The following is a 15,574-nucleotide window of genomic DNA, read 5'->3' as shown; positions in this document are numbered from 1 at the left end:
ACGGATAACTGCGTAGACTCATAATTCTATTAGTGAGTACAAATACGCCATATAATTATATGATATAAATATTTTTCTGATATTAAAATATAAAGCTGATCGGCGAACGAACTGTGTTTAGCCTTGGAGACATAATTGATGTTGACAGTGCACGGCCAGCGAGGTTAAGTAGTGCTCAGGACCGATAACTACTATTGGTCGGAAAAGCGGAATGTTTTTAAAAATCCTGTGTGGACCGGAAATTATCTCGTTGTATCCAAAGGCTATAACTATCTTATTAAGGTGGGAGTAAACCAAAGTGTAAATTTTCGATTGTTTGGGATACCAAAGGAAACAACGTCCAAAATAGGTTTTGATATCAATGTTGATACTCATGGAAGGAGCCGAAGTATTGACGTCACAGGTCGTACATCAAAATATTTTGGCCGTGCTCTTTGAAAAAGTAATTTAATGCCTGTGCGTAAAGTGTTGTCCCAGATAAGCCTTTGCAGTCCACACAGGCTAATCAGAGACGATACCTTCCGCAAAAACTTGATTTGTGCGAAGAGACTTTCTGAAAACGCAAAATAAAATAAAAACGGGGAGTTTAGTCCCTGATTAGCCTGGGGCGGCACTAAACGCACATGCAGTAAACCCCCTTTTCACAGCGCACGGCCCATTTAAAGATAGAAGAGTGAAGTGCTATGATTTCACGGCAAGGGCGTTCGTCGAGTTTAATGCCTGGAATGTGAAACGTCGAATGTAATATATGAATTTTGAATAGAGAAGAACGTACTTCATTTGAAAACAGACGCTTACGTTCATACGTCGTAGTAATTAGTGGACGTCGAAAGTTATTCATCAAGTATGAAACATTTTAATATGCTCATATGCTTGTCTCTGTAAGTATATGAACATAAAAAATACAAAATGTATTCTTCGAATATTACTCGCAGCCTGCCCTGTATCTGTATTTGTATTTTATTTCTCATATGACATTTGTAAATGGACTGAGCGTATTAATTATTAATAAACTGGTAAACTGGACAGCGTTATTAAACGTTTAATTTACTCGCACGCGTTTAATTTTAGTTACATAATCCGTAAAACTGTATTTGTTGTTTTGTTTAATATTTATTAAAATTAAAAACACAGTCCTCAATTTGTGCAAATACTGCAACATTTTCAAATACGGAATTTTCAGAAAGTGGCTTATAAATATCTGCACTAAATAATGTTGTTTTTTCGTCAGGACCTGGTGCCGAGACAAATAGTGATAGGATAAATTAACTACCATTTTAATACTGAATTTCTGATTAATGCACCTATGAGTGAAATAGACAGACAAAGTCATACAAATCGACAATATTATGTATTTATTTGTACGGAACAGCTGTTATGTCTACATGACAATGTCAAGGCAATAACGCTTTTAGAAGGTTTCAAGTGGCATTACCGATGGAAACGATACATTGTTCTTTATTTAATAGACAAAATATACAATTACAGTAAAACAGTCGATACAAATGGATTTTAAATTAGTATATTGCATATTTATTTGCCTCGTTCTGGGAAAACTTTTGCTTAATTCGTGCGCGGTAAGTGTCGCACCATATAAGCATTTGCAGTATGCATATCAGGTACACTTATTATGACACTTCCTGCCTTCACTGGACTTTCTTTAGAAGACAGTTCCTTCAAACGTAATATTCCTTACATGCGGAAAGTGTATTCACTGATTAGCATGTGCGGAATGTAAGGCTAATCTGGGACAACACAGCGGACATGCATAAAGCCTATTTTTCCCAGAAAATTCATAAATTTGAAATCAAATTCAAATTGTATGAATGAGTTAAACTTATAAGTCATACTTTGTTTACATATAGGATATTTACTTCCGTGCTTCGGTCAGACTCGCTCAAACGCTTGCGAATTTACGACATAAATACGGTAGCAAGCGTCTGCTTGATCAAGATCGGCGTGAATACGCATGCGCCAATCAGTTTTACTTTCCCCAGTGAAAACGCAAAATCTCTCTCATACAGAAATGAGCAAGGGGAGGTGGGGGGTAATATTATGACTGGTAAGTTTAACTCATTCATAACATTTGAATTTGATTTCAAATTTATGAATTTCATTTCATTCGTTAAACTTACCAGTCATACTTTGTTTACATATAGGGTAGCTTTCAAAGCAGTATACTCACACATTTGGAGGTGTCACTGTTAATTTCTGTGTAGTCATGTTTTCTAAACTTCCACAACTATCCATGAATGTCCTTGTTGAATATTCTGTATCAAACTATCCATAAAATATACATTCGAGAATTTCCCTAAATATATTCAATTTTTTGCACTCTTCACTACCTGTGAAAATCATAACATGCGACTCGCTAAAAGTTTCTAAAAAAAATTCACTTTCCAATGTCTAAAACGTTCACCTTTTGACTACAGTCTCTAAGGTAAAACTTAATGAAAGTGTTCTGATTACCTCAGTCTGCAGACTGCATAATTGAATCTAACGAAGCTCCCTTAAAAAGAGCAAAAGAGGAGCCAATGGCTCTGGTACTATGAGCATTTATCTTTACATCATTGTCCCCGAGAGCAAATCTCAAAGTTTGCACAATCTAACTGGCAATTGTCTGTGCTGATACTGGTTTATGCGGTTCATTCGAAGATAGAAATGTATGTTTTCATCCTCTCCTGATACAGTTTTCCTAAACTGTTTAGTTGCTTTCAAATAATAGTAAACACACCTTTTTGGGTCAAGTTTCTTATTCTCACTAAATGAAGGAATAAACACTGTGGCTCCATAATGTGACGGTCTATCCTGCTTGGCTAAACCATGACGAATGAAAGTAATACCTTTAATTTGAATATTTACAGAACCTTCGCCTATCCTAAGCGACTGTAGATCACTGCACCTCCTGAAAGATGTAAATGCAGTCAAAAACACTGTCTTGAAAGTACGAAACTTAAGTGGTATTGATGCAATAGGTTCAAAAGGTTTTCTCTGCAATGTGTCTAAAACCTTAATCAAATCCCATTCAGGCACCAGTCTAAACACTGGCGGAATAGAATTAAATATCCCCTTTAAAAACTGGATAATATGAGGATGTTGCCTAACTTTAAATTTACCTAAAGCAGGAACAACTGCTGATAACATTGACCTGTAGCCATTTATGGTTCTATATTGTAAACCTTTTTCATACAAATCAGTCAAAAACTGGGCAATTTGTACTAAAGAGGCAGAATATGTATTTATTTTCCGCAAACTACACAAGCTCTTGTACATTCTGAATTAACTGGAATAGTCTTTTTGTGTCCCCTTTCTCCATGCAGCTGTGAGAAGGGTTCTGTTGTTTTTAGAAAAGCCAATCTTTCTGTACTGCTTGTCGACAGCATCCATGCTGTCAAATTTAACATTTCTACATTTGGATGGTTTATGTTTGTTTTTGGCTGTACCAGTAGTTTTGGAATCTTTGGCAGCTTTCATGGAGGTGCTACCAGTAAATTCAGAATGTCTGTGTACCAATGTCTCCTCTGCCTCTGTAGCGCTTTGAGAATTATCTGACAATGGAACTGCAACATATGTCTCAGAATTTGTGGAATTAGACATAAACGGCCACCGGAAAAACTTTGCGAAACCGAAATTTCGCAAACTTAAGTACCCTTTTTCTTGAAAGTTTGCTTATTTGTGATAAAGTATAAGATACAAGTCTAACTTGTGATTAATAATTGGTTATTTTTGCTTGTTAAATGCGTTTTCTTCATTATGAACTTTATTTGCAAAGTTGGGGTTCCCATGGGATTTTTGTATTTTCCCATGGGATTTTTGTATTTTCCCATGGGATTTTTCATTATCCCATGGGAATTTTGGTTTCTCCCATGGGATTTTTCTCCAGCTTTTTTTATGGGAGAAAAAATCCCATGGGATTTTCAAAAACATAAAACACGTTCGTTTGTGCTTAGTTATCGATTTTAAGCATTGTTAAAGCATTTGTGCTTATTTTCGTTCAATTTACTTTGATAGAAAAAAAATCCCATTTTTTTATGGGAAAAAAAATCCCATGGGATTTTTTTCTGATTTTTAGAGATTTATTCATGTAACCTTCAGAAACACTACCTTTTAACAAATGATGAGCATTTCTCGCGATTTCAACACGTTAAATCGTGTTTTAAAAAAATAAAAAAATCCCATGGGATTTTTTCCCATGGGATTTTTTTCCCCATGGGATTTTTTTCACCCATGGGATTTTTTTTCCAATGGGATTTTTTTTAAGGTATAAGTTTCTAAAAGCTATATAATAATAATAATAATAATAATAATAATAATAATAATAATAATAATAATAATAATAATAATAATATAATAATAATAATAATAATAATAATAATAATAATAATAATAATAATCGTGCTCAATATGATGAATTTGTACTTTTAAGCGACTAACATTTTTATTCGAGCCGATCGTCGAGTCCGAATGGTGAGTATAAGAGCAATTTACCAGTACAAATAAATCTCACTTGTGTAGAGAACGCTACCGTACTATAAAATAATCTTGATAATGAGTCATATCATTTCTCGACAGAAAATGAAAACAGTATCCATATTGATGTCAGCAATGTCCCCTGCTATGATAAACATTGACAAAATGAAAAACCTTGACACTAATTCCGTGTCGAATACGCATTTGATTATAGCAATCAAATTCATATAAGCATTGATAAGATAATATGCGAAAATGGGTCTTATGTCAAATACGGCCAGCGTAGCTCCATTCCATAATGTCCGGTATTAAGTCACGTCAAGTTTCGTGGTCGAATTATAGCATAATAATCATTTTCACATTACGCGAATCATATGAGTTTCCCTACATATATTGTGTTAAAATTTATGTTACACTAATGTGCGATGATGAAAAGGGGATTTCGGTAATTCTACATTCGCCCGCCTAGTACCGAAATCCCCATATTTACGCCTTAAAGGGTCAATAGGTCATCGGTATGAATGGTTTTTGACTTCACATGAATGTTAAGGTGCAAAAAAATGATATTAATTTTAATTATTAAGCACTCTTGACAGCATTAAGTTGCCTCTCAGTGGGGATTTCGGTAATTCTACACTAGAACTTAAACGCGCGCCGGTACCGAAATCCTGCTGTACAAACCTTCAAGTGTCAACAAAATTATTATAGTGTTTTTTTTTCATTAGCAACCAGTGACATGTATTATCTCACATTCGGTTACTTCTTTTGGAAAATAATTAGCGGGGATTTCGGTACTGCTACATTCGTACGCCCAGAGCCGAAATCACCCATGTTTACGCCAATCCCCCATATTACGCCTTAAAGGGTCTATATGTCATTATGTTTGGGTTTTGGCTTTGCATTAATGTTGATTTGTACACAATCATATTAGTGTTAATCATTTAAACACTCTTATCAGAATATTTTTTCCATTATTAAATAGTTTATTAATGTGAAAAATGTGTAAACGAATGTAAAAAAGGTAAAATGTACATTTAAAACATTGGTTACACAAAAGTATATGTAAATATAACATGACATAGTAATAATAAGTCTTCAGAAAGTATTTTCCAAACAAATCTGATGAAACAAATGATATCGTACTATCTTATTTACAATATGCTATACACTTTTGCAATTTAGTTATCAATGTTTAATCAAAGCATAAATCAGCATATGTTGCCTCTTAGCGGGGATTTCGGTAATTCTTAACAAGCACATAAACCCGCGCCGTTACCAAAATCCCCGCTGTACAAACCTTCAAGTGTAAAAAAATACTGATTTAGGTTTAAATAAAGGGAACAATAGTATTTTTGGCCACCAAAAAGCACTTCGTCCCGATTGTCCCACATTTAGAAATTCAATACACCGTACAAATAGGTGTGAAGAGGCGTAAGATGGGTAATACAAGTGTAAAAAATATCATGTCTAGGATTTATTATGATTAACTACGATCAAAGTATAAAACGATAATTATTGTTTGTCTGCTGTAACATAAATACAATTTAAATTTTAAAAAAATAAGATAAATAAAAACTGTTATTTTATATAATTAAATAACAGTTGAACATCTCAAACATGCATTAATATATATCCATGCGTTATCAATAAATTAACCTAACTTCACTTTTTTCAAAATTCCACGTTATTTATTTACTAATAAACACGAAGGGATGAGCATTTTGCTTGACGGATTCAGATTTGTATTTTAATATGTATACTTGTATACTCATTGATCTTATAACAGTGTTACTTATAACTAAGTAGTGTTAGTATGCCATTCGAATTAAAGTATACAGAATCTTTATTCAGAGGGGAGATTAAATAACGGATTGAATGATTGATGCTTTGAATCGAAATATTAAGATTAAATGGAGATTGTTAAATAAACAAATTACCTGAGATTGTTTGATTTTTTAATACATTCATATTTCATTTTTATAGGTATTAAATCGATTGGTGATTAAATATAAAATGTTAATAAAGTGTGTCTATATTCCCTCTATTGGAAGAAAATAAAAATAAAATGTGGATATTAAGAAATTAGATCCTTTTTTGCATGACACTGGCAGTATATCATTTTATCTTATATAAATAAGCCACATTTAAGACATGGATAAAATTAAAATAAGACACATTTGCATCTTTCATTTCTTGAAAAAAAAATAAGCACGCAGTCACATATAAATAAGATACATTGAAGACACAGAAAAAAAAGACACATTTGCATCTTTCACTAAATTTTCTTAAAAAAACATGTGAAACTGAAGAAAAACATTTATTACTGACACATTATTCTAAAAGTCGACTGACAACTTAAGTTCAAAGAGGGATTTACAATTAAATAAGATCCATTTTCGCATGATGCTGGTTGTAGAGCAAGCAATTCATTTCTTACTGACACATTATTCTAAAAGTCGACAGGCAACATAAATTCAAAGAGGGAACCACAATTAAATAAGATCAATTTTCGCATGATACTGGTTGTATAGCAAGTAGTCACATATTAATTACAGCTTGCATTAGTTGCAATAATTTTGTTAAGTGCGCGTGCTTCTGAACGTTGCGTTAAGCGAGAGTGTTGTCATTTTGTTAGTTTTATATTTTGGTATTATGTATGATTATTGCTTGTTTTGAATTTGAAATAAACGCTTTCTGGCAAATAAGCATCGTCTTAATTTTAATACAAATAATGAACATTTGACATACAAAATGTCCAATAACATACCGGCAATAACATTATATATATGTTGATTTCTTTGCATGTTTATACCGAAATTATAGCCGACATCGGCAGTTAGGGAAATTTTGTGACACACTTTAACACATCAAACATGCATGATAGTTCTTTTTTCATATGATATTCCCCTGGTTGCTTACCGGTGTATTGGTGCAGTTGATAACCCCGCCGGGACTACAGTAGGGTGCTAATACACACGTGTATCTTGTTCAATACAATCGTCTTAATTTTAATACAAATAATGAACATTTGACATACAAAATGTCCAATAACATATCGGCAATAACATTATATATATGTTAATTTCTTTGCATGTTTATACCGAAATTATAGCCGACATCGGCAGTTAGGGAAATTTTGTGACACACTTTAACAAATCAAACATGCATGATAGTTCTTTTTTCATATGATATTCCCCTGGTTGCTTACCGGTGTATTGGTGCCGTTGATAACCCCGCCGGGACTACAGTAGGGTGCTAATACACACGTGTATCGTGTTCAATACCCGATCCATGCTACAACGTGTAAGAACGGGAATTTCGGTAATTGTACCTTTTTAAGCTTGCGCACCTCTAATGGGCACATATCCAAATATAATTTAATTAACTATTTTCCTAATCAGCATCATTTCACTAAACTACATGCAAATTTGTAGGTAGGCTTTCCATGCTTAAAAAAAAATAAACCGATTTTTTCAAAACCACCCTCACGCTCGGCTTTTGTCCAGTTTATTTTCACCCCTGGGGTATATAAAAGTTCCATAATTCATTCAAATTTCCAAATATGGGCATGCAGTTGGTGTGTACAGATGCAGTAAAGGTGTTTAAAGTTTAAACAAGATGAAATAAGTATTCTTTTACAGACATTTATTTTTTACAAATTTTAATCTAGGGAATAGCGCCATGAAATGTGATTTCAGCCAAGTAAAAATTGGGTCGGTTAAAAACAAAGTGTCATAAAATTCAAAATAGTGTCATTTTAGTTATATTTTAAACTAAGTTTTTATAGAAACACTATAAACAGCAAAAATACCAAAAAATAGACAGATTTACCGTTTACTTTTTGAAATAAAAATAAAAATGCAACATGCATCATTCGTATTTTCAGCAGTAAATTAATCAATTTAGCCATAACGTTGTTTTAATTTTAAAATTGAAGGATGTGCATACAATTTTTAACATATTTAACAATAAACATAGCTTATGTGCTGTATTAAATCAAATTACGTTAGAAAAGAAATAAAACGCGTCGCAAAAAGTATGCGATGTCGGCAGGAATCGAACCTGCGCGGGAAAATCCCAAAAGATTTCTAATTAAATCGCCTTACCCACTCGGTCACTACAACTTCACATCTGTGTACCCTTAAATTAGATATATATAAGTAAACAGGTAAAAAGGCTCGCTCGATCTTTGAAGAAATCGCAAAATTGTATTTTTCAGATGATAATTGGATCAAAGTCAATATTTATAGTGAAAATAATGTAATCAAAATGAATAAGTTAAACATCTATCAAAATTCGAAGTTTGAAAAAAATAAAATGCATCTCTCGGAAATAAGCGATCATTGAAGATCGGCAATGGCTTATGTATGAAGTGAAAGGACAGTTGAAAGTTTCCATTTTGCACGTTAATGATTCTGATAATATGGTGACAAAGGCAGCAGTCCTATGTAGTATTGTGTTTGACCGGAGAGTAGCGTGATCTGTGTCGGTGTTGGGCGCTCTGAGGGCGCAATCCGGCTACATAGGTACATAGGAATCTCTTGTGGCTATAGCCCATGGATCGGGTTCGGCAGACAGGGAACATGTAAATTTTTATATGTATGTTTTATATCTTAATTACCTAAACGTATATTTATCCTGGTTACTTATTTACTGAGGTTTGAGTTAGTCGCAATGATTGTAGATACGTTGTACTATATTTAGTAAGTATTTGGAGGACGAGTGGCACGGGCACGCGCTTTATTATCACTTATGCAAGGAACGCGTTTTGTTTATATACGTATTTTTGATATTCCGATAGGCTTAAGGGAGGTAACTTATTCAAGTTAAACGCGATATTTTTTGCGATGCCTTTTTATAACTCTTGTTTAATTAATTACATACGAATATACAGCTAAATTTAAGATGATTTTTACCAGAAAAAAATTTCGGAGAAAGATATATTGAGATTTTGATATTCCATAGAATGCGAGTCTCCATATATATTTTCTATTGCAGGGGAGGTAATTTAAAAATTTTAAAGTCTCCGAATTGGTCTTTGTTGTATCTATTTACGTTTATTATCAAGCTAATGGCGATTAAAAAATTAATTATTATTAGTATGTGCTTACATGGATATTGGTACGGATATATCGTGTTCATATAAGTGTTACTACATCCATTTCATTTATCATTCAGGTCAGGCTACACAAATCTCGTGAAGAGGCCAGTAGGACCTGTTAACAAACTCTCATACACACACTCTTCACTCATCGTGGCGCTCTCGCATGTCTGAGGCGATATACAAGACTGATGTCATATATGATACTGTATTCGCTGGTATTTTCGGTTGATATGTTTGATTGCTTAGGACGCAATGAATATAGTGTATTTATATTTAATCGAAGTGAGCTCATTGTTGTTTCTGGCGGTATTCAATTTCTGGTAATAGTTTCGCGATTAAAGACGTCGGTTCTCGGTTAGGTGTGGAATGTTCTTATTTGTTAATGTGCCAAGTGCTTAAAGGCGGTTTATCGCACTTTATTAGTCGGCGTTTCAAGAGAATGGGTAATAAATGCAAATCAGTAGGTGCTTAGAAGACTTAAGTACGGCAAGAACCACAACTCACTCTGCTAGGAACGAATACCACTGCCTGTCTGCAGCAGACGACAAATGATTCTGCTCTAGCAGTGAATGTATATACCAGCTTGTAAACGCCATTGGCCAGTCTAGTGTTTATCATTAAAATATGCACATATTGGCTGCTTTCATGGAAAACGAGGCTTAATGCACGTCAAATAAGATTAGCCTGTGCACAATGATAAGCATATGCAATGCGAACAAGCTAATCAAGGACGACAACAGCGAACAACTTCAGTGCCTTCAGCGCTTTGATTTATAATATACATTATGTCCTATGTTATATGGCGTATAGCTACTAATATATGTGTGTATATAATATGTTAACCGTCTTTATTTTTTAAATAAATGAAATCATACTGAAACTCTACGAATTGAGGATTTACATGTTTTAATGAGCTGTCAAAGATTATTACAAACAACAATTATTATCTTTTTTAATGCAGACACTTTAAAAGACTGTGGGTGCGGACCCAGGATCCTGCGATAAATCAAACGGAAAGGTACTTTAGGTACTTAAGCTACGTTGAAGAAACTCGGACATTGTTGACGCCCTGTCTTCAATAAATACTGTTTTTGAGTGAGGTAAAACTTACAAATGTATTTGTTAGCCAATTGACGTGTATCGTGGTATTTTGAAATTATTTTTAAAATAACTGGGCTAAGCATTGGTTTCGGTAGAAAAGTACTGCAACAATTTCGCTAGATTTGAACACATTTTAACACTCCGCATTATGATATTTTGATTCAATTTTTCATATTTATACCAAGTGAGTTTTCATTTGACCGCCTTGCGGATACAGATCCATTAGCATGTGCTTGTGTATTATAATAACAATTAATGAGTTAATTTACTACTTACAGTATCGTTATTTTCATCAACATCATCGTTATCATCATCATCATCATCAACATAATCATCATCTCATCATTATCATCATAATCATCATCATCATCATCATCATCATCATCATCATCATCATCATCATCATCATCATCATCATCATCATCATCATCATCATCATCATGACATCGTCATCATCATCGTCATCATCATCGTCATCATCATCATCATCATCATCATCATCATCGTCGTCGTCGTCGTCGTCGTCGCCCTCGTCCTCGTCCTCGTCCTGCTCCTCCGCCTCCACCGCATCATCAGCAGCAGCATCGTCATCAGCAACAGCAGCAGCATTATCGTCACTATCACCAACAACATCGTTATGGTCGTCATCGTCGTGATCATCATCATCAGTGTCATCATCATCATCATCATCGTCATTGTTATCGTCGTTGTTCTCCTCCTCGTCGTCGTCATCTTCATCATCGTCGTCATCGTCATTCTCATCATGAACAATTTCAACAACCGTAAAACCTATCGCTCAGCTCATTTTTGCAGTGAATTCGGATGTTATATCAAATCTTTTTGATTAATAGAGTTTGCTGTTTAATGTATTAATAACTAAATAATAATGTTGATAATATTGAACATAAATGGTTTCAATTTTATTTATCCGTTTAAGATGCAGTATTTGACCAAGTCAATTTGTCGCTAAAAGTATTCATTACACATTCAATCCAAAAAGCGTTACGAGTTGCTATTGAAACTATAATCGCATTCCGATAAAAATGGTGTCTGTATTAGGGCCTGTTTAATTTCTACGCTTCATTGCAATTCATAAAAATATTTTTAAGGGTACCGGTATATCTAGACACACTCTGTTATCCAAACAATCCTTGTGATCATAAACAAATAAACAATGAAATATAAATAAAATTAGATGATAAAAAATGGTATCTTCCTTTTTGCTGTTGCTAGTTGTCAACAGAGTAGCAAAACTTTTAAATATAAATTATATTCAATTCATAGCACGCTTAAAGATTTGAAGTTTATCTAAATCTATAAGCACAGACATATTTATGTTTGTTAATACAAAGCTGTAGCAGTTTTCTGATTGCGCTTGAAAAGATGTGATTGTTGTTGTTGCATTAATAGTATCATTAGTTTGTATTTCCAGATTAGGTATTCCACCATACATTTTGTTTTTAATCAGATGTCTTATAATTGGCATTGCAATATTTCAATAACGAGTAATCAACACAATTGACTTTATGTATTTTTAATTGTTTATCCATATTATCATTAACACTTGAGGGAAAAATAAGCTGTGTCATTTTTTATTTTTTATTTTACTTATGGTTCAGACAACTCTGCTTTTACTATATGCCGTAATAATTATAAGTTTCCGTTCACTTAAAGATATTGTTTTTCGTGTTGGAAAATTTAAATACGAAAAATATTTAGAGACAAGTGTGTTATGTTTGTTTGTCAATTATTTAATTGAAGTAGAAATAATAGATCAGTGTACATAATTTTATTGTGTTGTTCCCTTCGTTCTTTACTTTAAAAATACAACTTAACAGCTTTGCAATCAACTGAAATAATATATAAAAAGTAAAAACAATAAACGTTTGGCTTTCTTAATACGATATCATTTCAAACGCTGTTGGAAGGAACCATTGCTTATAAGAGGTTTACAAGGTAATTTACCCAAGTACGCAAATGTAATGGTCGATTGCCCTTAGGCATGATTCTGTTTTATTACTTTAATCCGGTTGTAAAAATGCATGACCGAAGGGTCATCAGATAAGCAAAAACAGGGCCAAAATCTGATAAAATAGCGCTGTTTAACTGACTTCACGAAAATCCGTATGTCCGAAAATTTAGAATCATTAAAACATAAATATTTTGGCTTAAAAAGGAAATGTAAGAAAATTTAGAATGTAAGAGAAAATACGGTGGTTTTATGGTGTTTAAATCGATTAGAAATAGCAAAACCTAAAGTCATTATCTCAAGTGTGATTTTCAAAAGATTGTATATGAATGTACACACACGGTAAAACTAGTCTATTAAAATGCAATACCTTCATTGGTTCTCATGTTTTTAATATTTATTAAACCTAGGTATTTGTGAACACTTGTTGTTATATAATATTGAAATGTACACGCATACTGAACATAAAATCATTAGCATAACGGCTAAGTTGGTTTTTACTTAGATTGCAATAGTGTTTATTTTATTATTATGAATCTTATGAGGATAATTTTGAAAGTATGACACAGAGTATCTGAAGAAGATATATACATAATCACATATGTTGTTGTTGTTGTGGTTATTGTTTCAATATTTTTATGAGTATCATACATTCAATGACGAATAGCTATTAATTTGTCATACAAACACCATAATTATTATTGGATTGCGGAGATTAAACAAATCGATTCCCTAGTAACTGATATAACTGATACATTTTTTGAGCGACAATTTGAAACTAAATCTAGTATTATTTAAATTTGATTATTTTAATTGCAGACTTTTTTATTAACCCCAATTAATGTGTACGCAACGTTTCTTTTATTTAAATCGCTGAGTACGAAGCATCAAGCTATTTTTTAACTAATTGACAGTGATCTTTAATGTATGTCATAATATAAATTGAAATCAATCTTAATTAAAGCTTGAGTGGTTGGTTTGTAATAAGTTTTGTAAATGTTGCTGTAGGATATGTATGCACAATAAATACTAACGCTCTGGCATATTGTGATGGGGATATGATTATATATTGCACAATGAATATGTGATGATGTTCTTGTGATAATATTGAGGCTATAATTAGTTTTTGAATTAAGCTAGCTAATGTCAAATAAGATACAAACACATCCCAATCCTAAAATTATCAGTAAGTTATAGTATTGTTTGCCTCTAGGCGCATAATTAATTGAAGGCCTAGTTTATCTGTTAATCCTCGCCCCATGTGGTGTCCCAGTGGGTACACTGATATTAATACACGATGTATTGGTCCACAATTAAATCTCTTATAAAAACATGTCTCTCAGGTGACGGAAAAATGGCTGTGTAGATACAACAAATACTACTACAAACGGAGACTAAGATAACACATGTTACAATTAATTTGTCTTCCTTGCGTTCATCTTATACGACAAACACTTCTAAAACAAAAAAGCAAAAAGCCGCTACTGCTACTGCTTCGGCTACTCTTACTGCTACTGCTACTGCCACTGCTGCCGCTGCCGCTGCCACTGCCACTGCCGCTGCCACTGCCACTGCCGCTGCCACTGCCACTGCCGCTGCCGCTGCCACTGCCGCTGCCACTGCCGCTGCCACTGCCGCTGCCAGTGCTGCTGCTGCTGCTACTGATAGTGCTACTGCTACTGCCACTGCTACTGCCACTGCCACTGCCGCTTCCACTGCCGCTGCTGCTGCTGCTACTGATAGCTACTGCTGCTGCTGCTGCTTCTGCTGCTGTTGCTACTGCTACTGTTACTGCTACTGATACGGCTACTGATACGGCTACTGCTACTTCTACTGCTACTTCTACTGCTACTGCTAGTGCTACTGCTACTTCTACTGCTACTGATTCTGCTACTGCTGCTGCTGCTGCTGCTGCTGCTACTACTGCTACTTATGATAATAATTCTCCTTCTACTTCTCTTTCTACTATTGCTAGCGATGCTTCATAATTTATTTTTAAATGTATCATTTTGTTAAAACAGGAAAGAACTGTTATATATATTTTCTTAAAGATGTAAAGAATCTAAAAAATTTCTGCGATTAAAGTTTTATTTAACTGGATTAGTATAGGCCACATAACAGACGCTATTGTACTGATTTGTACTAAACAACATTTTGTCATAATCAACAGTTTTAACATGCCGCAGTTTCCTTGGAAGTTAACCTTTGATTGGAGTTATGTATAAAACATTAACAAGGTATTTGTTGACAGTTTGTCCTTTCACAATTATATATTAGTTGAACCAAACGTGTGATAAAGATCCCTTTTGGGGTGGCGATAAATACTATTTATATTGTTCAACAGTGGGAGACTGAGAAAACATATGTTACAATTAATTTGTCTACTTTGCCTGCTTCTTCTTTATATATTTTTCTTGCTAATCGTTTAAGTTTAGTTTTAGTTAAGTAGGTATATCAATTTACATTTTTTGATAGATATTTATTTGGATAGTAATAGTATGTTTTATTTGACTTGACATCATTGAACCGGTTTATTCATTGATAAGATCGGGATCTCCACAGGTGTTTAATCTCGATTGTTAGGTGGGGAGAAGGGTCCGAATGATAATGTTGTCGTCGGCTTACGAATCACATTTCACAAGTTTAAGACAAATATGCATACGTTATAAACCTAATTTAAGTATTACATAGATAATAACTTATCTTTATTTTGATGAACTACGTTTAAGGTATAAAACTATAATTATCTATGTGTTGTGTGCCGCATACATACCATCTTGCTTTTTTAAATTTGATCACAACGGTCCGAAGTCATAAACATTCATTATGCATGGTTACTATAGCACAGTGTATACTAACTAACCTATGTGTATTGTTGTTTGCTAGGGTTATTATTATTATTATTTTATTTTTTTTATTTGGGGGGGGGA

The sequence above is a fragment of the Dreissena polymorpha genome, chromosome 12 (assembly GCF_020536995.1).
Source record: "Dreissena polymorpha isolate Duluth1 chromosome 12, UMN_Dpol_1.0, whole genome shotgun sequence".
In the NCBI taxonomy this organism is placed as follows: Eukaryota; Metazoa; Mollusca; class Bivalvia; order Myida; family Dreissenidae; genus Dreissena; species Dreissena polymorpha.
The sequence above is the reverse complement of the archived record's forward strand: the minus strand, read 5'-3'. Positions refer to the sequence as shown.